This window comes from Euleptes europaea, chromosome 14 (assembly GCF_029931775.1).
Source record: "Euleptes europaea isolate rEulEur1 chromosome 14, rEulEur1.hap1, whole genome shotgun sequence".
In the NCBI taxonomy this organism is placed as follows: domain Eukaryota; kingdom Metazoa; phylum Chordata; class Lepidosauria; order Squamata; family Sphaerodactylidae; genus Euleptes; species Euleptes europaea.
The window spans coordinates 23,730,059-23,757,082 of record NC_079325.1 but is presented as its reverse complement, the minus strand read 5'-3'; positions in this window follow the sequence as shown (position 1 = coordinate 23,757,082).

The following is a 27,024-nucleotide window of genomic DNA, read 5'->3' as shown; positions in this document are numbered from 1 at the left end:
TCAAACACCATGCTTCTTTGTTGCTCCTACTGGATTTGATACAGTTGACCATGCCATCATGTTGAACTGTTTGGAGGCAGAAGTAGGTATCATAGATGTAGGTATCATAGAAGGCCAAGTAGGTATCATAGAAGGCCAATGCAATTCTGGGCCTCATCAATAGGAGTATTGTGTCTAGATCAAAGGAAGTAATACTACCACTGTATTCTGCATTGGTCAGACCTCACTTGGAATACTGTGTCCAGTTTTGGGCTCCACAATTTAAGAAGCATGTTGACAAGTTGGAGCATGTCCAGAGGAGGGCGACCAGAATGGTCAAAGGTCTGGAATTCATGTCCTATGAGGAGAGACTTAAGGAGCTGGTTTTGTTTAGTCTGGAGAAGAGAAGGTTAAGGGGTGACATGATAGCCATGTTTAAATATTTGAAGGGATGTCATGTTGATGAGGGAACTAGCTTGTTCTCTGTTGCTCCAGAGACTAGGACATGGAGTAATGGATTTAAACTAAGAGAAAAGTGATTCCACTAAACATTATGAAGAACTTTCTGACGGTGAGGGCTGTTCGATGATGGAATGTGCTGCCTCGGAGGGTGGTGGAGTCCCCGTCCTTGGAGGTCTTTAAGCAGAGGCTGGGTGGCCATCTGTCAGGAGAGCTTTGTTTGTGGGATCCTGCATGGCAGGGGGTTGGACTGGATGACCCTTGTAGTCTCTTCCAACCTTGTGAACTTGTGAATGTACATGGGACTGGTTCAAATCCTTTCTCATGGACTGGTCTCAAATGGTTGGAGTCGGAGAATAGTTACCCTCAATGTGGGATTATAGGCCACCTTTCTCACTGAGGAAGTTATCATTTATTCTACAGTCACATCCCCTTACATGGGATTCTATGGCTATTTATGCAGGGTCAATTTTGATGCTCGCTCAAAGCTCTTTTTAATAATGCAACCTTTAAAATGCCTATTCACGGTCCCAACGCAAAAGGAGAAATTCCACCCCACCCCACTTGTCTGCCACTTTGTTTCTTCCATTAGCCAACTGCCATTTGCATAGCTAACGCACAGCTGTCATTTTTTTTGCATGCTTCCTTGAGGGGATTCTTCAGTGCAGGGGCGGAGCAAATACAAAAGGTCACGTTCAAGGGGCTCTTAAGAAATGCGAAGCAGGTATGCTCCAGCTTCGCAGTCACTTCCTGAATGATGGTTCAGCGTGAAAAACTAAAAAAAATATGTGGGGCACTTCAGCCTGGAATGCGCTGCTGATTACCAAGCATAAATGGCCTGAGGGATGCCACAGGGTCCAATCCCATCCCAATCCTATTTTATTTACAGCCCTTAGAGCAAATCATTCATAGTTTTGGGGTTGACTGTTGGTATTAGTCTCAGGCTGGTCCCCAAGATTCCCTATGTTAATTAAGCTCCCAAAATAGGCAATCCCAAAATAGACAGCCTCTCTAGCAGCAGTGAAATCAAGGCAACCAATAACAAGGCCCCACTCCAATGGGCAGGATTTCTCCTCCAAGAGCAATCAACTGATTGCCTTAGTACCTTGTGGAGCAGGAAAAGAGGACCTATCCATGTAAGGGGATGTGACCATTGAGTAAATGATAACTTCCTCAGTGAGAAAGGTGGCCTATAATTAACATAAATGAGTGAATTAATAAATACATTTAGGATTGCACTGTTAGTCTACCTCAGAGAATGTCTGAAAAAAGCTACAGCAGCTGCAAACAGCCATGAACAGGCCCAGACAGTGTAAGGTGGGAAATTTGGTGGGACATTTTGTGAAGGAAAAGCACCCTGCTTTCCTTCTAGGAAACACTGGTTCAGGCTTCAGGCCTGGTATTTTCTGATATTAACCGTTGGAGCATTAAACATTGAGGGGCCTGGAATAACAAGCAGGCTTCTCACAAATAACAGTGGAATGTACTTTCGGTTTTAGAGGTACTCCTTAAAGATCCCAAGGTTGGAGATAAACAGCTGCCCTGACTTTACAGCTATTGGGGGCAGCACCAACGATTTATCTCCTTGACAACGAAGGGGCCCATTAAGCGTTATCACTCAGTTGGAGTCTTTCCAGGTGCCTCGCATAACTGCAGAATGCGAGACACCGGTAACACTCGTGACTGGGAGATGACCTGACAATTAATTCAGGGCTGATTGAAATTCTCGCCATTTTATTGGCTAGGTTGGCCATAAGCCGCTAAGATGGAGGGAATAAAATGAGCCCTGTTTGGACTTAGAAGCATGGAGGCTTTTGGGATGCGCGGGCGCATCCTGGAGTCTTTCATCACCTTTTGCTTTGTCCCATAGAACGACTCTATGCTTGACTGAGGAGACCAGCATGCTGACACCCAGATGCTAACTCGTGGACTGTGGTAACTCTTTTGCATCTCCAAAAGCTTTACCAATTTGCCTGATTGCCTAAACCTAAGCCAATTGCCTTTCTGATGAAATGTGTAGTTAGATTATTGAAGCTTTCTTGTTTTATATGCTAACCTGCCTCACGTTTGTCTTTCTGTAACGAGCACAAACTTTTGAATAAACTTCTAGTTTATTATATTTGCTGTGTCTAGTGATTTCTGTGGTTTTCCCAAGCCTGAATCCTAGTGCCTAGACTGGCTTTGCCCATGCTATCTTTTGTGTAAACTTTTTGGACAGTGTGAACCACTCTGACCAAGTCTCAGCTTGGCAGAGAGACTCACCCTGTATTTGGAGCTTGGTAAGGGTTGCTCTGAGCCCTTTGCCTGGAGGCTCAACCTTTTGATTCAGAGCTGGTGGCAGCGATCCGTTCAGCTCAAGGCGGAAGCCTGGAGTTGAACGTTTTGTTTTACCCCAAACCTAAACACCAGAGAGCCCAGCTGGTGGAGACCGGTTGGCGCTCTCTCCTTTTTGACATGGTGGCGTAGCGGTTGGATTCGAACTGGGAACCCAGAGATTGCTTTACACCTATTTTGTGCTGAGGATTACAGTGTGAGGTGGCTGGCAAGTGTTTGTTATTTTGTGAGGTGTGAGTTAGGAATTTGGCAATGGCAACAGGTAGGCTGTCTTTTGAAAACCAGAATGAGAGCAGCCTAACGACGGTTGACCAGACTGGTCTTTTGGACACTTCCTACCGGATGGGGGAAGAGGGGGGAGAACCCCAGAGACCTTTACTTGACAGAAAGGGACGAATTATTAAACCTCTGACTGAAGTGGGATTGCGAGACCTCGTGGAGCTCTCGGAGGATGAGTGGGACCTAGTAAGGCCAGACCCACAACCGTGTTGGAAGCCTATCAGTGGTGAGCCGGCAGTACGCTCTAAACAACCTGCCCCCCCAACTGTTGGGAATTTGGCAACGACTACTCGACCTGGCAGCTCGACCCAGCTTGCGGCTATGGAGGAAGAGCTCCGAAGTGCCCAGCAGAGAGAGGAGGAGATGTGGCAGGAGATGAGACGGAAATGGGAGAGAGAGTGGGGCCAATCAAGGAAGCCGACGGCAGCTTTTTACAGCTCTGCAAACCACCTCGGTGAGTCTGGGGAAAGGAGGGGAGAGCCAGAAAGAGCGAAGTCCCCAAACATCCAACCTCGAGACCGAGAGGCAAGGAGATGGGAGCTGGAATGTTGTGTGCCCCGGGAGCCAAAGCTGATGACTTACAGCCCGGAAGACTACATTGGTGAGATTGGGGAAAGGGGGGAAAAGACTTTTCGAGCTAATTCCCCAGTACCCCCACCCCGAGACTCAGAGGAGAGGGGAAGGTCCAGGCAAAGAGACTGGGAGAGACGGGAGGAAGAGCAGAGGAAGTTTTCCCTGTGGGACAACCGAGAGAGATCCCGTCCCCTCGAACCTAGAGCCAAGCCAGAAGTCCCCTACAGCAGCCCATCCCCAGCGGAGCGGAAGTTTACCTGGCAGGGAGATGGTGGGGCAGGCGAGCTGACGGATCACAGACCCCTAAGGCAGCGGCAGCAGAGCCGGGAGAGGAGGAGAAGCAGGTGGAGAGATTATTATACCTCCGATGAGGAAGAAAACTTTTCCCCGCACCGTGGCCGAGGCCAGAAAGATCCCCTCGCTACATGGCGAGCCAATAGACATTTACTACCGCCATACTCAGAGTCTTGTGATCTTTTGGCATATTTTTCACTTTTCGAATTGGCATGTCTGGATTTTAATATCCCGACTAATCATTGGATGAGAGTTTTGAGGGCCCAGATATCGGGGAGCCTACTTGACTTGATGGGGAACCTCCCCCTTAGCGCGAGTAATGATTATATGGCATTTAAGAAGCTAGCTCAGCAGCACTTCGCTTTGTCTGCTGAATCCTATCGTAGAGCCTTTAGAAAGATTGACCGAAATACCACTGAGGGCTACCCAGCCATTGCGTCCCGTTTGAATCGCAATTTTGAAAGGTGGCTAGCCTCAGAGAACATCCATACTTTCCAAGACTTGAAAGAGCTTATGCTTCTGGAACAATTTTTTCGGCTTCTCCCGGAGGATCTGGTGGCCCTTGTCAAGGATAAAAGCCCAGGGACTTTGACCAGTGCAGCTAGTTGTGCAGAGCAGCTGCAATGGAACAGGCAGAAGGGCTTTGGAAAACCAAGCAGCATGGGAGGGCAGCCACGAAACCCTGCTCCAACTCAGAGTAAGAAGTCGGGAGGGGAAGAGAGACGTGGGGGAAAGCCAGCAGAAACCTCCCCTACAGCTACAGTACATCCCCATGTGTCCATCGAGTCTGGCCTATGCTTCTTCTGTAAGAAGAAAGGGCACAAAAGACAGGACTGCCCTGCATTAAAGGAGAGGGAGAAGAAAAAATCAAACCCCCCCACTCCTGCTCCAAGAGTGCGGCTTGTGACTACAACTCAGCAGCCTGCAGCTGAAAATTGGGAAGAGGAAATCAGCATAACTGAGGGTGAGCCAGCGGTGGCAGTTTCAACTCCTCCAGCCGGAATGCAGACAGCCGGGAGGGAGCCGAGAGAAGCAGCCCCAGCCCAGCCTGATGCAAGCCTGCAGCCTGTGAGGATGGCCTTCATCGACCCGAGGCAACCCTGCTGGTCCAATATGACTTTTAGCTGCGAACTTCAGGTGAATAATAAAAAAGTGTTAGGGCTAAGAGACACCGGTTCAGAAATAAGTAGTATAAATGAGAATTTGTTAGAACCGGGACAGTTGAAAGAGGGACAACAAATGTGGGTGACCCCTTATGCCAGTGATCCAATTTCAATGAGGGTTGCTTTTGTAAAAATTGCTTATAAAGATGTGAATGAGGTTATGCCTGTCTTAGTCCACTCAAACAATTGTGGGCATCAGTGTCTTGTGGGAAATGATGTAGCATATAAGCAATATTTGATTGATAAAATGAATTTTGAAAAGGAGGAAGAGGGGGAAGGGGAAATTCCTTTACCTGTCTTGATTGCTAAGCCTCTCTTGCCAGAGAGCAGCTCCATGAATTCCTCCCCTTCAGATGTAAATGAGCCTGAAAGTGAGGGAAAGGGACCAGGAGAGCCTTTGCCTCTCACAATAGAAAATGTTAACTTTGCAAATGAGCAGCAACAAGATGAGACTCTTGAAAGGTGCCGAGAACAGGCCCAGACAGAGCCAAGGGCCTCTGGAGACAGAAGGGTACGCTTTTATTTTGAAAATGAGTTGCTCTATAGAGAATTTCATCCCAAGGACTTAGCTCCTGAATGTGCCCCTAGAAAACAGTTGGTTGTGCCAAAATCTCAGAGAGGCAGTGTGCTTCAGATGGCACATGAGTGTGCTTTTAGTGGGCATTTTGGAGTGAAAAGGACTTTGGAGAAGATCTCCAGACAGTTCTATTGGCCGGATGTGTATGAGGATGTTAAAAATTATGTGAGAACGTGTGATGTGTGCCAGAGGGTGGGGTATGAGCGAGATCATGCAAGGTACCCCCTGCAACCCTCTGCCATAGAGGGAGAGCCTTTTGCAAAATGGGGAATTGATCTGGTAGGGCCCTTTCCGACCCCCACCAGAACTGGGAAGAAATATATACTGACCATGATTGATTTTTGTACCCACTTTTGTGAAGCCATTCCCCTTGCTAGTATCTCAGCTCCTAGCATTACTAAAGCTTTATTAACCCTTGTGTGCTCCTTTGGGATTCCTAAGACCATAGCCAGCGATCTTGGGGGTAGTTTCCTGTCCAACCTGGTACAACAGGTGTTCAAGTTGGCTAACATAGAACACCGAGTCAGCGTCGCGTATTGTCACTGGTCAAATGGTCTGATAGAGAAGTTGAATAAAACAATTGGGACCATGCTGAAAAAGTACGCTGTGACTCACCCAGCTGACTGGGATCAGAATTTGCTGTTTCTTGTGTGTGCCTACCGTGATACGATTCAGGAAAGCCTGGGGTTTTCCCCAAATGAGTTGGCTTTGGGCAGATCTGTACGCAGCCCCCTAAACTTGTTAAAACAACAGTGGGAAGGGACCCTAGAGGTTGGGCCCAGATCTGTGTGTGAATACATGACTAAGCTGAAGGAAACTCTAAGTGGTGTGTGGAAAATAGCCCAGCAGAACATGAAGAAGGCTCAACTAGTACAGAAAAAATACTATGATAAAAAAGCTGTGGTCAGAGAATTTGAGGCTGGGGATAAAGTGTTGATTCTCAGGCATATCAGGCCTAATAAGCAAACTCTGGCCTGGTTAGGACCTGGTGAAGTTCTGAGGAGGGAAAATGAAGTGAATTATTTGGTATCTTGCCCCCAGGAACACCCCAAGCCTCGCCTCTATCATGTGAACACCCTTAAGAGGTACCATGAGCGAGCTCCTGGCATGTTTGTAGTAAAAGCAGAGCTGGAGGAACAGCCTTTTGATCTGCTTTCAGACTGCCAGCAACCTGGTGGGTTGAGTGAGCTAATGTTAAGCCCTGCTCTGAGTGTTTCACAGGCTGAACAGTTGTATGGTGTCTTGAGCAAGTTTGAAACAACTTTTTCTAGTTTACCGGGAAAGACCAGCATGGCTAAACATGCAATTGATACTGGAACTGCAGCTCCACTAGCTGTACATCCCTATAGAGTGTCACCTCAGCAAGGGAAAGCCATTGCAGAGGAAGTAAAAGCTATGCTGGAGATGGGGGTGATTAGGCCAAGTAATTCCCCCTGGTGTTCCCCTGTAGTGTTGGTGAATAAACCTGATGGTTCTATTAGATTTTGTGTAGACTATAGGAAGCTGAATGCTGTGACAGTGGCAGACCATTTCCCAATGCCACGGATAGATGACTTGATTGAAAGGTTGGGGCGGGCCCAGTATGTCAGCTGTATAGATTTGACCAAAGGGTACTGGCAGATCCCTGTGGAGCCCGAGTCCATTCAGAAAACTGCTTTCTCTACTCCTATGGGACTCTATGAGTTTGTTACTCTCCCTTTTGGTCTTCGAAATGCCCCGGCGACCTTTCAAAGGTTAATTAATTCCCTGTTAAATGGTCTTAATGAGTTCTCCTGTGCGTACCTAGATGATGTGGCTATCTATAGTGACAGTTGGGAAGAACATTTGGTTCACTTGGAAAAGGTTTTGGAGAGACTGAAGTCTGCAGGCCTAACTGTGAAAGCCCCAAAGTGTCAATTTGGGCTAGGATCTGTTCAATATTTGGGCTATATCGTTGGCAAGGGCCTGATTCAACCTCTAGAGGCCAAGGTGCAAAGTATCCAAGAGTGGCCTAGGCCCAAAACCAAACGTCAATTGCAGGCCTTCCTGGGCCTTATAGGATTTTACAGGAGGTTTATAGCCCATTTCTCTACCCTGGCCACTCCGCTGACGGAGTTATGTAGAAAAAGACAACCCATTAGGCTCGTTTGGACTGAGGAGTGTCAAACAGCATTTACTGCGTTAAAGCAGGCTCTTTTGCAATCACGGGTGCTAATTGCCCCTGATCCTAATGAACAGTTTGTAGTCCAGACGGATGCGTCTGATTTTGGCCTTGGAGCTGCCCTGCTTCAGAAGGATCCTCAGGGAGAACTGAGGCCTGTGGTATTTTTGAGCAAAAAGTTGCTGCCACGAGAAAGGAACCTGGCAGTTATTGAACGGGAGTGTTTAGCTATTTTTTGGGCATTGAATAAATTGAGACCTTACCTATGGGGACAGCAATTTGAATTGCAAACGGATCACTCACCTTTATGCTGGCTGGATAGAGTTAAAAATACCAACCAAAAACTTCTGAGGTGGAGCCTTGCTTTGCAAGATTTTGATTTTAAAATAGTTCACATCAAAGGGAGGGACAACAAGGTTGCTGATCACCTCTCTCGAGCTTATGTGGACTCTGATTTGGTTTAGGTTAAGCTGTTTTAACCCTGTTTTCTCTTCTGTATTTGTGTAGTTATTGGAATATAGCCATTTTTGCACAATGCTGCTAGTAAAACCTAATCTACCTCATATATGTTTAGTTTCTGTATTAAACTGTGTAGGTTGTTGTGTGATTTTAATTGACTATGGTAGATTAGTTTTATGGTAAGATAAAAATAAGCGAACCGCGTATTTTCATCTCCCCGAAGGGAAGGATGTGAAGGAAAAGCACCCTGCTTTCCTTCTAGGAAACACTGGTTCAGGCTTCAGGCCTGGTATTTTCTGATATTAACCGTTGGAGCATTAAACATTGAGGGGCCTGGAATAACAAGCAGGCTTCTCACAAATAACAGTGGAATGTACTTTCGGTTTTAGAGGTACTCCTTAAAGATCCCAAGGTTGGAGATAAACAGCTGCCCTGACTTTACAGCTATTGGGGGCAGCACCAACGATTTATCTCCTTGACAACGAAGGGGCCCATTAAGCGTTATCACTCAGTTGGAGTCTTTCCAGGTGCCTCGCATAACTGCAGAATGCGAGACACCGGTAACACTCGTGACTGGGAGATGACCTGACAATTAATTCAGGGCTGATTGAAATTCTCGCCATTTTATTGGCTAGGTTGGCCATAAGCCGCTAAGATGGAGGGAATAAAATGAGCCCTGTTTGGACTTAGAAGCATGGAGGCTTTTGGGATGCGCGGACGCATCCTGGAGTCTTTCATCACCTTTTGCTTTGTCCCATAGAACGACTCTATGCTTGACTGAGGAGACCAGCATGCTGACACCCAGATGCTAACTCGTGGACTGTGGTAACTCTTTTGCATCTCCAAAAGCTTTACCAATTTGCCTGATTGCCTAAACCTAAGCCAATTGCCTTTCTGATGAAATGTGTAGTTAGATTATTGAAGCTTTCTTGTTTTATATGCTAACCTGCCTCACGTTTGTCTTTCTGTAACGAGCACAAACTTTTGAATAAACTTCTAGTTTATTATATTTGCTGTGTCTAGTGATTTCTGTGGTTTTCCCAAGCCTGAATCCTAGTGCCTAGACTGGCTTTGCCCATGCTATCTTTTGTGTAAACTTTTTGGACAGTGTGAACCACTCTGACCAAGTCTCAGCTTGGCAGAGAGACTCACCCTGTATTTGGAGCTTGGTAAGGGTTGCTCTGAGCCCTTTGCCTGGAGGCTCAACCTTTTGATTCAGAGCTGGTGGCAGCGATCCGTTCAGCTCAAGGCGGAAGCCTGGAGTTGAACGTTTTGTTTTACCCCAAACCTAAACACCAGAGAGCCCAGCTGGTGGAGACCGGTTGGCGCTCTCCCTTTTTGACACATTTCACCCCACATTTATTTCCCTGCATAAACAATGTTCACATTCAATACAAACTTACTTGGAATTAAACTCCACTGAAATCAAACAAGACTTACATTGCAAGTACATATGCAGGTTTGAAGAAACTTTACTGCAAAGCCAACTTCCAAAGCATTGCTATTCAGTATTAGAACAAGTTCATTAATATGCTAAGATGATCTTGAATGAGCTCATGGCCAAAACAGAAATCAGTGGTAAACGAAACAAGCAGCTTGCGCAATTAAAACTACAAGAAGACAGATCTGTACAACTCAATTGGATTGATAGTCGCCTCTCTAGAGAATCAAACAGGATTCTCAGTGGTGATCATTAGTAAGAAACTTGAATGAAGGCTTTTATTTAGGCTCGCTGTCTGATCATTGTCCTTATTGGTATGTGTTAGTCATTGTCTTCTGCATAGTCTGATGCAGTCTTTTGGCTGAAACAATAAAACTGATTGAGTGGTTGAAACAGGTATAGAACACCGACATATTTTGGAGACCTTGCAGACGCCCAAAGGTTAAATGCATCCAGTGGAACTAATCCATAGGAGGGAGCTGCCAGCTGCTGCCAATTCTCAAACTGTGAAGTCAAGGAAGAAAGGATAGGGAGCTATCTGGGCTTTCTGTGGCTGAAATGAAGCTGTCATCTGTTCTGAGGATGATTGAAGAGCTTCTGTAACCACCTGTTTAAAATGAAACCATGGAGCATTGCTAAGTAAATTAGGAAGAGAGAATAGGAGAGAGGAAAAAGTTCCATAAACCAATACCCCGATGAGGGATACTTACGAGCAGAAAATAGATTTGCACTAACATGTGCAGCCATGTGCAAAAAAATGCGCACACGGAAAGGTGTCCACAATGCAGTCAGGGAAAATTATAGCTCCATGCTGAAGCTTAAATGAGTTATGGTGTCTAAAATAACTGTTGGTTTTTTGCTTTTCTAGGAAGGGAGGAACAGAAGGAAATCTTCTCTGGTCAGATTGTATGAGCTAGTGTACCAGCAAGTTTGCACCTCTGTGTTTTTGTGATGATTTTCATTCTCTGAACCCAGGTATAAAATAGGGTGAAAAGTATTTTGAAACTTTAAAGATGAACAGATTAATTGTACTTTCAATTAATTGTGCTGAAAACACAGAAGTTCACAAAGTCTAGGAATGCTGTGAATTTTGTCACAAACACATCCGACTGCTGAACTTTAACAAAAAAGAAGAGGAAAAGGGGGGAGACAAAAAGGGAGAGACATAAAACTACTTATGGCAGCCTTCAGTAACTTCTCCATTTTACACAGCATTTCTCTACATTTCCACCTATATTTATTTATACCTGTTTGCCATACCTTGGTTTCTACATACCATTCTGTTTGTAAGTCCCAGGTCTATTAACTCTAATGCCCATGTACTTCCACCTAGCTTTGTCTCATTTTTCAGTTCATATAGTATTTGCCTTTTAGTAACCATTCTGGTTATTCTGTGGCGATCAGTTATGGGAAATCATTGTTCTAGTTAAATAATAATTTGATTGTGTATGCAATCATAATTGTAATGATTTTTTTAAAAAAATGCTTACTTATTTGGAGCAAGCCCCATTGAATAAAATGGAACTTTCTTCTGTGCATAAAACTGCACAGTTAACAGCCCATTCTTAAAGGGAGGGTAGATCTGTGGTGGCCGGGAGCAGCAGAGCCTCACTGCTGCCTCTGAGACTTCCCACCCACTGCAGAGGAAAAAAAAGGCATTTATTTTTTTTAAAGGGGGGAAATTCCCCACCCAAATACTAACCAGGACCAATGCTGCTTAGTTTCTGAGATCTGATGAGATCAGGATAGACTGAGCTATCCAGGTTAGGCAAAGGAATTGTGTGTGTGTGTGTGTGTGTAAAGTGCTGTCAAATCGCAGCTGACTTATGGCGACCCCAGCAAGGGGCTTTCAAGGCAATAAAGAAGCAGAGGTGGTTTGCCATTGCCTTCCACTGCCCAGTCTTCCCTGGAGGTCTCCCTTTCAAATACGAACCCTGCTTAGCTTCCAAGATCAGGCTATACCATGCTGCCTTCCCTCCCAAGAAATTATACACTTTGGAATTCAAGAGAGTCTCTTTTATTTTTATTTTTAATCATTTGCCCTGCTTTGCAGATCTATGGGGGCAAGAGCCCTGATTCTTTTAGCATCAAAGGGCAATGCACATATTTCTGATGTAAAGTCCAGCAGCCATTACTACTCTGGCCTCTGTAACCTCTCCTCTCAGTTCTGCAAACTAACAGCGCATTGCTGACTTCTGAGGTTGAAAGTCCTCAGGCCAGGAAGAGGCTGCACTGGCATTGGAGCCCCCCACACCACCATCCAGGCTACTTATGCCACCATAAGTGTCCCCAATGCTGGCGGGGGGGGGGCATATGCCAGTCTCCTAGTGCTGCTGCGGCAGCACCACCCCCGGGACACAGATTGGGCCTTCTGCTGGCATCCCACTGGTGTAAAGGTCTGCACCAGCATTCCGGGGGTGTCCAGGTGTCCCGGGGGCGTTCTCAGGACATTCTGGGAAGGCAGCCTCTTGACCCCTTTCACCCCAGATCACTGGCAGGGACAAGAGTGAGGCTGCACCTGAGAAAAGCCCCATTTTAAAAGAAAAAAGCCTTTAAAAGGCTTTTTTCGAGCTTTCAATGGCTGTGGAACAGTTTAGGAGGCGCCACAGCGGCATCTCCTCCCCACCGTCCCCAGCTGCTGAAAGCTCAGGAACGGGCAGTTAGAGAAAGTAGCTGTTAGAGCAGAATTCTATCTGGTGTATGGGTGGAAGTTACGCTATTGTGGAGTCAAACTCAGAATCAAAATGCAGTGAGAAATGCAGAAGGGTGTGTGTATGTGAGAGCACGCGCGCGTAAAGTGCTGTCAAGTTGCAGCCGACGTATGGTGACCCCTTATGGGGTTTTCAAGGCAAGCGACTAACAGAGGTGGTTTGCCAGTGCCTTCCTCTGTATAGCAACCCTGAACTTCCTTGGTGGTCTCCCATCCAAATACTAACCAGGGCTGACCCTGCTTAGCTTCTGAGATCTGACGAGATCAGGCTAGCCTGGGCCATCCAGGTCAGGACAGAAGGGGGTGAAGGAGCCAGCAAAATGGCAAAGTGAAGACAACCATTTTACATGGGCCAAAAACTTAAGAAAGCAAAAACCCAGTGGATGGTCATAGGAGAGGGGGAATTTGAACAAAAGAAGTACCTGCATGGTTAAGAGCAGCAGTCTCTAATCTTCTGAACTGGGTTTGTTTCCCTACTCCTCCACATGAAGCCAGCTGGTTGACCTTGGGCTAGTCATAGCTCTCTGAACTCTCAGCCTCATCTACTTCACAAGGTGTCTGTTGTGGGGAGAAGAAGGGAAGGCAATTGTAAGCCGGTTTGAGATCCCTTAAAGGTAGAGAAAATCAGGGTATAAAAAATAAATCTTTTCTCCTCCTCCTTCTTCTCTAGTAGCTGTCCGCTATCTCAGCAGCCGGGGAATGTACAACAGGGCCTCTGTTGATGATCTCAACCAACTGATAATCTGTTAAAGGTAAAGGTCCCCTGTGCAAGCACCGGGTCATTCCTGACCCATGGGGAGACGTCACATCCCGACGTTTTCTAGGCAGACTTTGTTTGCGGGGTGGTTTGCCAGTGCCTTCCCCAGTCATCTTCCCTTTACCCCCAGCAAGCTGGGTACTCATTTGACCGACCTCGGAAGGATGGAAGGCTGAGTCGACCTTGAGCCGGCTACCTGAAACCGACTTCCGTCGGGATCGAATTCAGGTCGTGAGCAGAGCTTTTGACTGCAGTACTGCAGCTTAACACTCTGCGCCACGGGGTTCCTACAGGTTCAGAAAGTGCATTCAGTTTCCTTGCCTCTGCTGCATGAACTTGCTTATGCTCTTGCAATGCTTTTGCCACTCACACAACATCCTCAAAATGGGTTTTATAGCTCTGGAAACAAATGGGAGTGAAAGAAGCGACTCTGTTGCAGGGTTGACTAGCTCCTGGTCTCATCATGGCAGGAATCATATATTTTACCTAATTAAGATAAGGCTGTTGCTTCTTTGCAGATTTCACTAATAGAGAATTTATTGATGCAGTCTTACTTGGTGCTTTGGAGTGATAAAATACAGCTGACACAGAAGCCAAAGGCACCCTCTGTTGGAAATTGGAAAATTGGCTAATAGAGATGGATCTGCTGGCTTGTACTCAACATGGGTGCTGCACAGAAAACCACAAGGGAATCATGTATGGCAGCATTCATATACCTCATATATCGCATAGTAGGTTCCTAAAATTCTGTCCCATTCCAGAGTAGCTGTACTGTGATCCTTGCAATCAGCAGTCAAAAACTGAACTTCTGCATGCAATAGATGTTTGTTTTTTGGGTCAATTCTCCATTTTATTCCTCTTATATGCTTTCCATTTTTTACACAATGGGTTGCATCCAACCAGCTTTTCTGCAGCTGAAAAAGAGAGGAGAGAGAGTCCCCTTTGACCACCACGAAAGGTATGCTGGGAGTCATGTAGGGTTGCCAGCTCTGGGTTGGGAAATACCTGGAGATTTTGGGGGCGGAGCCTGAGGAGGGCAGGGTTTGGGGAGGGGAGGGACTTCAATGCTGTAGAGTCCAATTGCCAAAGTGGCCATTTTCTCCAGGTGAACTGATCTCTATTGACTGGAGATCAATTATAATAGCAGGAGATCTCCAGCCACCACCTGGAAGCTGGCAACCCTAGTGTCATAAAACTGCATAGGCAAAAGGCATGTAGAGCAAGGACTGGAAAAAGGAGGGCAAATGGACCAGTTAGAGTGAAAAAGCTGGCAAGATCCAACTCAATCTGCATTTTGACTGTAGAAGAAAAGTTGAATAGTAGGTTTTTATATGTCGACTTTTTCTACCACTGAAGGGAGACTCAAACTGGCTTACAATCACCTTCCCTTCCCCTCCCCACAACAGACACCCTGTGAATAATTTAGTTTTGTATAGTTTGCAGAACACCAGGAGAGTGGGAGCCTTCCTGGTCTCCTCAGGCAGAGCATTCTACAAGGTGAGGGCCACAACTCAGAAGGCCCAGGTACATGTGGATGTTGATCTTGCCCATTTGCAGACGGGCACCTTCAGAAGGCTCTGCACCAGGTGTGCACAGAACGCCTTTCTCTACATTCTCACCAGGACCATTTGCTTGTGTTTATGGTATGATCGGATGCAAGCACACACAGGTGGTGTACTAGAAGAAAAATGAGCAGGTGCCACCCTAGCAAACAGATCCTCTTCCATGTGACGCATGATATGGCATCAAATGTCTGTGCCGTGTCGCCTTGCATTACAGCTAATTAGAAACTGATGGGATATGACATCAAAGATGCAGTTTAACAGCCCAGTGTTCATTTTTAATCCAATCTGCATTTTCCATGGGTGCTGATAATGGAAATTTAGAAAAGCAGCTGCAGCATATTAGTTGACAAACAAGATTAGAGCCAACAAAGGTTTCTGTTCTTTCAACTTTGCTCCGAGGTGCAAAATGGCATATCATATAAGCTGAGGTTCTTTATCAGTTCTTTCAGGCATGAAGTGCTGACTGAATCACTACTAAAAATACCAGTTTAAAATATGAATGTGACTTGGGCCTCTTTATGCCATATTACAGGCAACCATTGAACTTACCTTCAATTAAAAGTAAAAACTTCAAACCTTCTCAAAGGCAGCTTCTACCTTGAATTCTAGATTTAATGCCAATCTGAAAGGAATGGCATTCAAATGAGCTACTATGCCAATGGAGCAATTCATTTTGCTAGAGCTCAGTCCCACTGCTGGTGTCTCATTCTGTACATGGCTGTCTAGGTAATAATTCATAAAGTTCATAGTCGGGTAGCCAATAATGAACTGACTTGCAACTGACCACCAGTGCTGCAGATGAAGCCAGAGCTGGAGATGATGGATTTCCATAAGAGGGGACAAATGGAAGGAACAGATATTTAATAGGAATGGAGAGGAAAAACCAATGTGGTATAGTTAGGGTTGCCAACCTCTAGGTGGAGCCTGGAGATCTCCTGGAATTACATTTGATCTCCAAACTAGAGAAATCAATTCCCCTAGAGAAAATGGCAACTTTGGAAGATATACTATATGGCATTATAACCTGCTGAGGCCCCCTCCCTTCCCCCAAACCTCACTTACCTAGGCTCCACCTCTGAATCTTCAGGAATTTCCCAACCAAGAGTTGGCAACCCTAGGTATAGTGGTTACTGTAATGCAATAAGGACCATGAGACCTGGGTCCAAATTTTTTATGTCACGACACCTGGTCCCTGACCCCCTGGCCCCTGACAGCACCCTATTGTCAATGGAGGGCTCTAACAAAATGAATGATGTGCAGAATTTGTTGCATGGACCCTGTTAAGATGCTAGCACAGCAGAAGAATAGGAGGCTCTCAGAAATGTGAGGACCCCCTCCTACCCTCCCTGAAGAAGTAGCCCTGCTCCCAGCTACATTAGAGTCTGAGGATCCAAGCGTAGATGTGAGGTGATAAGATAGATAGATAGTTTATTTGCGGCCCTTGGCCAGGTAAAACAAGATACATGGACTAAAATGGTCTTACCAACAAAGGTTTACAGTCCGAGTCTTAAGTCACTTAAAAAAAAAAAAATAACATCCAAGTTATATCTGCCATTTGGACTAAGAGACAACTCTGTGGCAACGAATTTTCATTGCAGCCGTACAAACTTTTTCTACCTGAGAGGTGATTGAGGGATTATCTCCTTGTAGGAGCTTTTCTATCTTTTCTCTTTCCCTGTCGGGTCCCATTATCAGTATGAGGGGCTCAATAAACTTAGAACGGGATATAGTGTAAAAGTTACAGTTAAGGAGAACATGTTCAGTGGTTTCTAAATCCCCGGATTTGCAGGGGCATAGTCTCTCTGCCCTAGGTATCTTCTTGAATTTCCCCTCTAACATAGAAGAGGGTAAGGCTGTGCACCTAGCCAAGGTAAAAGCCCTCCTATATTTGTTTATATCTAAGTAACGGAGATAGGCTGCTGGTGCAAGGATAAATTTGGAGTGGGGGGAGCCATAAATAGGGGCACTCTTGCTAGATCTACTTGTCGCTCGATATCTTTCACCCTTTGGTTTATAGTTGACTTAGCTTGATCCCACCCTAACTGAAGTAGTGCTAGCGGGGTAAAACCCAGGTTATTTAGTTTGTCTTCAATGGCTATTATCCACTTTGACCTAAAGGTATCACAAAGAATCAGTGGAAGAAGACCCTTGGGGTTGAAAGTAATTTTCAGTCAGAGATAAAGCGAGGACAAGACAACCCTTGCCTCCACCTTCATCATGCCAGTTTCTAAACGGATCATAGCATTTGATACTAGGGCTGTCAATTCGGTTTGTCCTGAACCAAAAAACAGCCGAATTTCCCCCGATTCAGCAGTTTTTAGTTCGGGACGAACCGAACTAAAAAAAAGGCGGGAAACAGGGGAGCCGAATTTGCCGACTTCGGGGTGTTCAGCAAATAAATTCAGCAGATTCAGGGTTCGCCCCCCCCGTGCCTTCACGGGGCTTCCATGAAGGCGTGGGGGGGCTCTTTAAACAGATCTGTGCCTCTCAGCCGGGAGGTGCAGATCTGTTTAAAGAGCCCCCCGCACGCCTTCTTGGAAGCCCCATGAAGGCGCGCGGGGCCGAATTTTCCCCCGATCTCCAGATCTCGCGCCAAATTTCATGGATCCAAAGTGGGGGAGTTCGGACTTCAGCATGTCCCGAATTAAAAAGGGCCAAATTTTGCCAAAGCCAAACTTTACCGATTTTTTTTCCCAACAGCCCTATTTGATACACGTCTTGGCAATTGCAGGGCAGCTCTAAGAAACTTGGACTGCACTCGTTCCATGGGAATAAGACATGAGGGTGGAGAGTCAAGTTGTGTTCCATATAACATTTGTGCAAGAGTTTTTGCCTGATGTTTAAGGGTTGTGAGGTGATAATATTATGATTACATCAAGATTCTTTGTGTGCCATGTTTTACTGACGTACACACGAACTCTGACACCTTGCTAAACTGCCAAAAATAATCTTTCTGTAGCCATATTTGTAATGTGTGCATAAACTCCTGCACCTAGGTAAACAACCACACAAAAATAATCCTGATAAAAGCACATGGCAATCACACAAAGAATTTTGTTTTGTTTTGTTTGTAGTGTTTTAGCACTACACGTGCCCAGTGGCGAGGGAAAGGATTCAAAGGGATGGCAAGGCTGGATCTGAACAAAACTGTCAGTTTCCATGGATTCCCTCTTGTGATCATAGCTCCCCACTCCCTGTGCCATTACTCCAGGTGCCCTCTCCCCCAGGATCAGAATTTTGTAGAAATCAGTGGGCTGCAGTGTGTGTGTTGGGGGGGAGATAGAGGAAAATTGTGTCCTCTGATGGGAAATTTATTCTGGCTCCAACTGAAAGCTGCAGCAAACCAGCCAAATGTGCAGCTCTGTGCAACATCTGGAATGTAAAAACAACAACAACAAAACAATGGAGAAATACTAGCACATCAGTTCCAACTCAGTTAATTCAGAACTCCAAAACCTGAAGAGAAATTCAGCTGCAGAGAATTTTGAAGACATTAGTAAGCATACATGGTAGTCACCTTGTGTAATGGACGCCAAACTATGGACTGAAATAAAAGAAAAGAAACCCCAATGGATTCTATATCTAGGCCGAACCATCCATTAAAAGCTAGAGAGACTTATGGGAGAAGAACAGGGAAAATTTGGGCTCCTTTGTTTGCCTGACTTGGGGCTACATTTCAGCTCAAAGCAATAACATCAGCATATTAGAACTGATTCCCACTTAGCCCTAAGTGGACTAATCAGAAAGCGAAAATATATGGTGTATTGTTAAAATATAACTCAGCATCTGTCAAAATGTAAATTACTGGGCGAAATCGATCCACAATCAAATGAAGCACGCACACGGAATAATTAACAACAGTTCCTAAAACATTGCCAGAAATGGATTACACAAAAGAATTTCAGAGAGAATGCTATCCACGTAATTCTTACTTTATAGTCCAAATGTCCACCTGTGGTCCACCTGTGCTCACCACAATGAGCAGATACTGAAAGTCAATGAATGCTTACTAGATTCTGTAAACCACCCCTTCACTCTCCGGGTTCAAATCATTCTACTGATCTCCAAACCAACATGAGCTATGTTCTATGCAACAAATTCCTGAGCACGAAATTCTCCCATAATGGCATTGAGTAAAATCCTCCTAAATATAGTGTGGAAAAGAAAGAAAGACAATCTCTTCCATCATATAAAAATAAGAGAACAAAAGGAAGGGAATTGGGGAGGGGGGCTAGGGTTGCCAGCTCCGGGTTGGGAAATACCTGGAGATTTTTGGGGTGGAGCCTGAGGAAGGCGGGGTTTGGGGAGGGGAGGGACTTCAATGCCATAGAGTCCAATGGCCAAAGCGGCCATTTTCTCCAGGTGAACTGATCTCTATTGGCTGGAGATCAGTTGTAATAGTGGGAGATCTCCAGCCACCACCTGGAGGTTGGCAACCCTAATGGGGGCTCACCTTGCCAGCAGCTAGGGTTTCCAACTCCCTGTTCACCACCGGCGGGAGGTTTTTAGGGTGGAGCCTGAGGAGGGCGGGGTTTGGGGAGGGAAGGGACTTCAATGCCATAGAGTCCAATTGCCAAAGTGGCCATTTTCTCCAGGTGAACTGATATCTATTGGCTGGAGATCAGTTGTAATAGCAGGAGATCTCCAGCTACTACTTAGAAATTGGTAACCCTACCAGCAGCACAACATCTTTCACTTGTGCTTCTGATTCCTTCCTGTTTGCGAGACTGCGAATAAAGGTGGATTGTGGCCAAAGGTGTGAGTCTTTTGGCATGAGCCTGGCCCAACAATATTGGCCTGGATGACAGGCACTGTCACGAGTCCTCACCCCTTCCTGCCATGAGCCCCTAATTCTGCACATCAGCTCACAGTGGGAGGAGGTGGTCCCTGTGGGGGTTTGGGCAACAAAGCCAAGCGAAGTCTTGCTAGATGGGGAGACCCCGTGGGGTCAGAGAGGAAGGGGCAGAGCTTGCATGAGCTGACTGGAGGTAGTTAAACTTCCCAAGCTTAGGGCTGAGGAGGACAGCACCCAGAGAGAGGAGAGGAGGAAAGGAGAAAGAAGTTAGGCACAGTAAACCAAACCTCTTCCCTTCCAGGCAATTTGCAGTGTTGGGGGGAGGTGGAGACCCTTACACAAAACAAAATAATGAAGCTGGTTTATGCCAAGTCAGATGGCTGGGCTGACCCAACTATAGTTCAGTCTTCACTACTGGGCAATTGTACTCTAACATAAACATTGGTAGGATTGCCAACCTCCAGGTACTAGCTGGATAACTCCTGCTATTACAACTGATCTCCAGTTGATTGAGATCAGTTCACCTGGAGAAAATGGCTGCTTTGGCAATTGGACTCTATGGCATTGAAATCCCTCCCTCCCCAAATCCTGCCCTCCTCAGGCTCTGCCCCAAAAACCTCCTGCCGGTAGTGAAGGGGGACCTGGCAACCCTAAACATTGGTCATTTATGCATGGGAGTTTTACCTGAGGTTCCTTGCTGGCTGGACCCACACTTTCCAGCTGGGAATCTATGCACCAGCAGTCCCCAGGCTCAAATCAAGTCCTGCCCCTTTAAATGTTGCTTTGTAATTGGCTTACTTCGCAGTGCTCATTGTGAGAGAGAAAACCCCCAAAACCAATTGCAGCCTAAAAAAACAATTTAAGAACTAAAAACGGAGCAATCTGAAAGGAAGGGGGGAGAAATCCAAGCCTTGGTTTAAAAAAAAATCCTTCCTTTTGCTCAGAAAGAGCTCCGGGGAAGCAGGAATCCCAGTCTCTTTACACGCTGCTTTGTGGTTGGCTGTGAGAGAAAGCAAGCTTCTCTGTCCAGTGCTTTGCCTTCTGCATGGAGACTTCAGCCGGGTTGAGCTCAGGGGAGAGGGAAGCGTCAGGTTAACAGAGGAATGGGAAGACCTGGACATTGCGAGGGCTGGCAGCATTTCTAATGGATGGAAAACTCATGCAGAACTCCAAGGAACAACTGAGACAGACAGGGGGTGACCGTGAGTCCAAGTACCCATGCATGTCTTTCTTGATATCAGCTACATAAGATCCTTTAACTGAAGGAGCCAGGGGTTGAAATGGGGATTTTTTCTATCTGCAAAGAAAAGGTTCCACCACTGAGCTATGCCCCCTTCCATTAAAAGCATGCACCTTGAAGGCACAGATGTTAGGTTCTGATCTCGTGGACAAAGGATTTGATGGGCATGGTTAAAGATGGATTAAAGGGAACAGAAGTAAGACAAACCCCACCCTTTAATAAAGGTCTGTTCAACCTGGAAATCTTTGTAACTCTGTGTCCCCAAAAATGGGGTATTCAGGGCATAAAAATGAGCATTCTTAAAAAAAAAAAAATACCCTGGTGATAGAAAACTAGCTTGTCAGAAAGCAGAGTTTGTGTTAGGCTTCTCTTGTGTATGCTTAATCTCTGTGAGCAGGGAATTTTCCAGTGATGTGGCCCTGCATTGAACCTGCCTGGCATGCATAGGCTGTCCATAGGTTTGCCAGGTCCCTCTTCACCACCAGCAGGAGGTCTTGGGGATGGAGCCTGATGAGGGCAGGTTTTGGAGAGGGGAGGGACTTCAATGGCACAGAATCCAATCGCCAAAGCGGCCATTTTCTTCAGGTGAACTGATCTCTATCGGCTGGAGATCAGTTGTAATAGCAGGAGATCTCATACCTGGAAGTTGGCAACCCTAGCTGTCCACCTCTGCAAAAACAAACAAGAGTTTTTTTGTCAACACCAAGGCTAACACATTGTATATTTTAGCATAAACCTTTGCAGATCAGAGCTCACATTACAGTGCTTCAAGAGTCCTCTCGGGCTTTCCTGAGCTTGTATTGACATTTACCTCCTTTTTTATTTTTGAGTATATGAATATGCACCATCTCTTCTTATAATCCTACTCATGTCAAAATCCCACACAGTGATTCCATCCTCATAAAGAACATTCACTTCAGAGTACTCTGCTCTCCCCACCCAACAAATTAATGAAGAGGTGAGGACCCATGGAGATAAATTCAGAGACCAGGACTCTCACCCACTGCTTCTGCCCATCTGCTAATGCACTTGATTGTATTAATAAGGCTGCCAACCTCCAGGTAGTAGCTGGAGAACTCCCACTATTACAACTGCTATCCAGCCAATAGAGATCAGTTCATCTGGAGAAAATGGCCACTTTGGCAATTGGGCTCTATGGCATTGAAGGCCCTCCCCTCCCCAAAGCCTATGACTAGCCCAAGGTCACCCAGCTGGCTTCATGTGTAGGAGTGGAGAAACCAACCCAGTTCACCAGATTAGCATCCACTGCTCATGTGTAGGAGTGGGGAAACCAACCCGGTTCACCAGATTAGCATCCACTGCTCATGTGTAGGAGTGGGGAATCAAACCCGGTTCTCCAGATCAGGATCCACCACTCCAAACCACCACTCTTAACCACTATACAATGCTGTAGTAGCTTTAATAAAAATGAATGAGGCCACACAAACAGGTATTGAGATTTTTTCACCTTTCTTTGGAAAGTTAGCCAAAGGTATTGTTCAGTCGATGCTGTTTGGGTTTATTTATGTCTTTAATTCTTTTGGGTTGTCATGTTATACTTAAATGTTTTTTTAGCTAAGCTGTGCTATTTTTACATTTGATATATTGCTTTGAAAGGGTGTCTGAAAATGGGTATTAAAAAGGTGTTAATTAAACCACCAAATGAACAGGCACACCTAAAACAAGGAAAAAACCTCACTTCAGATGTGGATCATTAAAAAGATAGAGAACCATGATGTTGCGAATGGAAAGCATGGTCTTGCTGGTGCTGTGACAGTCTAAAGCAATTGCTTTTCCTACTATATCCTTAATAGTCCTCCCCACTGATTGTTTCCTTTCTATTCTAACAGCTCGTTCCTGAGCTGGGAGGCCGAAAGACTTTAGGAGGTGTTCAAGGGCCTGTGCCAGCATCCGCACCACGTACGCCACTGCCTGGGTCACTTGCGGAACCACGACAGGCACAAATGCTGGTGTTGGGCCATGCACACCGAATTGGCTGCACTGCCATGGCAGCACAGCCCTGGGACACCGGCTCAGCCTCCCGCCGGTGCACTTCTGGACTGCCTGTATCCAGAATGAATTGAACAAAAGCCAGGCTATCAAATTTCCTGAAGATCACCCATCACATCAGTTTAGACAGGGGTTTAATTTATATGCCAACTTGCTCCACCACTTATGGAAGAATCAAACCGGCTTACAATCACCTTCCCTTCCCCTCCCCACAATAGACACCCTGTGAGGTAGGTGAGGCTGAGAGAGCTGTGACTAGCCCAAGGTCGCCCAGCTGTCTTCGTATGTAGGAGTGGGGAAACAAATCCAGTTCACCAGATTAGCCTCCACCGCTCAGGTGGAGGAGTGGGGAATCAAACTCAGTTCTCCAGATTAGACTCCACCACCGCTCTTAACCACTACATCATGCTGGACCCAAAATACCAAACTAACTTGTGCAGGTGCTGGGGACCAGAGACTGTGTTGAAAGGGTGGCTTAAAACCTTTGGAGTATTCTGTTGGTGGCGGTAAAAGGTTCCAGTGAATCCTTATAAAATGAGGTGAACTTTCTGGTGAAATCTCACTTCAGTGATTTATTTACATTAACTGAGGTTCAGTTACAAAGTATTCACTCTTACTGGGAAAGTTTATAACCTCTGGGGGTGAAGTTGAGAATCCGTTTCATTTATAAACTGAAGCATTCCATACAAGACCTTTACCCTGTTAAATATTTTATTTTCTGTTTAATAAAAACTTGTTGTTTATCTCCATCTGGCTCGTGTCTGTAAAGTGAATGACCTACAGAAAAAGGATTGCTACTTACTTTATAAATAATTATAACAGCAATCTAACAGGGTCCCAAATAAGAGACCTGTGGGGGCATGTGGCTTCCATGGTACCAACACTTTCATCCAAACACATCTCACCCACTTATCTGATTGTGGGCAGCTGGGATTTAAGGAGAGGCAAAGAGAGGCCAGTGTGTGGGAATGAACATTAAAAATAAGCCCACGCACCCACAGATGCACCTGAGCTATATCACTACAGTATAATAATAAATACAATAAATCCATAAACCCAGAATGTAGCTACCTCAGAATTATATCCCCCCGCCCCAGTCCATTGCGGTCACAGCAGCATAGGAAAACAGAATGTAGACTGAATGGCTAAAAGTGCCATCCTAAGCAGCAGCAGCAGAAGAGTTCGTTTTTATACCCCGATTTTCTCTACCTTTGATGAATCTCAAACCGGCTTACAATTGCCTTTCCTTCCTCTCCCCATAACAGACACCTTGTGAGGTAAGTGGGGCTGAGAGAGTTCAGAGAGAACTGTGATTCAGCCAAGGTCACCCAGCAGGCTTCATGTGCAGGGGTGGAAAAACAAACCCAGTTCTCCAGATTAGAGTCTGCTGCTCATGTGGAAGAGTGGGGAATGAAGCCCTGTTCTCCAGATTAGAGTCCGCCACTCTTAACCACTCCACCACGCCGGCTCTGTGAATTCAATGGGTTTAGGAAGGTGTAACTCTGCCTAGAGTGGCACTCTCCATCTGTTAATGCATTCTCAACTTCATGTTTTACACAGAACGACATAAGTGCTGGCCCTTCAGTTATGAATTCAGAGGTGAAGAAAAGCCTATCAATATTAAAGATGCTGCTGGAACACCGATCAGTTTGGTTCACGTCCTGTTCACCAGTCACACACATCTGTTCATTGACCTGTTTCTGGCTATTCAGCAGATTGCTCAATCATATTCCTTCCCAACAACGCAGTACTATGCAACTGCCTTTTCATGCATGCATGATTTCCGACAGCCAAACTGAGATCTGCTTTCCCCCGTGCTCTACTGCTGCTCCACTTGGTAAGCACTTGTCTAAACAGACAGTCAAGTCAGTCACAAATAATATAAATCGGTCACAAAAAAATACTGTTTAAAAATCCCAGCGTTTGGTAGGGCTGTCAAAAAAAAAAATTCGGTACAGTTCGGATTCGGCCGAATTTGACCCTTGTGGGTTCGGTACGTGCCGAAGTCCGAACTCCCCCGCTTCGGATCCCCGGTAATTCGGGGGGATCCGGAGTTCGGGGGAAAATTCAGCCCCAGCGCGCCTTCAGAGGGATTCCCTGAAGGCGCGCGGGGGCCCTTTAAACTGATCTGAGCCTCCCAGCTGGGAGGCGCAGATCAGTTTAAAGGGCAGCCCGCCCCCCTTCAGCGGGCTCCGCTGGAGAGGCTCGGGCTGTCCTTTAAACTGATCTGCGCCTCCCGGCCGGGAGGCTCAGATCAGTTTAAAGGGCAGCCCGAGCCTCTCCAGCGGAGCCCGCTGAAGGGGGGCGGGCTGCCCTTTAAGCTGACCTGCGCCTCACAGCTGGGAGGCTCAGATCAGTTTAAAGGGCAGCCCGCGCCTCTCCAGCGGAGCCCGCTGAAAGGTGCGGGCTGCCCTTTAAACTGATTTGTGCCTCCCGGCCGGGAGGCGCAGATCAGTTTAAATGACAGCCCGCGCCTCTCCAGCGGAGCCCGCTGAAAGGTGCGGGCTGCCCTTTAAACTGACCTGCGCCCCCCAGCTGGGAGGCTCAGATCAGTTTAAAGGGCAGCCTGAGCCTCTCCAGCGGAGCCCGCTGAAAGGTGCGAGCTGCCCTTTAAACTGATCTGCGCCGATCAGTTTAAATGACAGCCCGCGCCTCTCCAGCGGAGCCCGCTGAAAGGTGCGGGCTGCCCTTTAAACTGACCTGCGCCTCCCAGCTGGGAGGCTCAGATCAGTTTAAAGGGCAGCCTGAGCCTCTCCAGCGGAGCCCGCTGAAGGGGGGCGGGCTGCCCTTTAAACTGATCTGCGCCTCCCAGCTGGGAGGCGCAGGTCAGTTTAAAGGGCAGCCCGCACCTCTCCAGCGGAGCCCGCTGAAGGGGGGCGGGCTGCCCTTTAAACTGACCTGCGCCTCCCAGCTGGGAGGCTCAGCTCAGTTTAAAGGGCAGCCCGCGCCTTTCAGCGGGCTCCCCTGAAGGGGGGCCGAATTTGCCGAATTTATTCGCGAACTCCCAAACTCGCTGAATTCGGCCCCCCCGGTTGCCCGCCAGTTTAGAGTTCAGATCCGTCCGAACAGAAAATCACCGAATCAGGGGAAATTCGGTTGATTTTCAGTTCGGACCGAACCAAATTGACAGCCCTAGCGTTTGGTGTTCCTTTGAATCATAGAATCAGAGAGTTGGAAGGGACCACCAGGGTCATAGAGTTGGAAGGGACCACCTGCACAATGCAGGAAATTCCGAACTACCTCCCCCCCACACCCCCAATGACCCTTACTCCATGCCCAGAAGATGGCCAAGGTACTCTCCCTCTCATGATCTGCCTAAGGTAATAGAATCAGCATTGCTGACAGATGGCCATCTAGCCTCTGTTTAAAAACCTCCAGGGAAGGAGAGCTTACCACCTCCCGAGGAAACCTGTTCCACTGAGGAACTGCTCTAACTGTTAGAAACTTCTTCCTAATGTCTAAAGGGAAACTCTTTTGATTTAATTTCAACCCGTTGGTTCTGGTCCAACCCTCTGGGGCAACAGAAAACTACTCGGTATCCTCCATTATATGACAGCCCTTCAAGTACTTGAAGATGGTTATCATATCCCCTCTCAGTCTTCTCCTCTTCAGGTTAAACATACCCAGCTCCTGCAACCTTTCTTCATAGGACTTCCAGCTTCTCTACATCGTTCTTAAATTGTGGTGCCCAAAACTGAACACAATACTCTAGGTGAGGTCTAAACAGAGCAGAGTAAAGTGATACCATCACTTCACATGATCTGGATATGATAACTATCTTCAAGTATGTAAGGAAACGGGATTGCCAATCTCCCGGACTGGTCATGGCAACCCAAACAGATGCGTGCCACCACTGTTCCAGATGCGCGCCAAGCCCCAAACGCTATGGGGAAGGCTCCCACGCCAGCCAGTGAAACTGACAAAGAGGAAGCACGGACGGAGAAACCTCTCGGAGGGAATCCATTTTCTCTGACCCAGTCTCCAGTAAGCTGTCATTCTGCAAGACATGTCCAGTCATGCACACAGTCCTCCCCCCCTCTCCTCATTCATATGCATGATTGATGGCCCATCAACAGGCATCAAGATAGCAGTAACGAAGGATCACTCCTCCGGTTATGCAGAGCGACACGCCCTGGATCCAGCCATACACGTCTTTGTTCCAGCTCGTTAACCTCATCTGCAGATGACTCCTGACCCTCCCGGAATTGCGCAAATCAATAGGAATAGAATAGTTTACTCAATTGCCCAT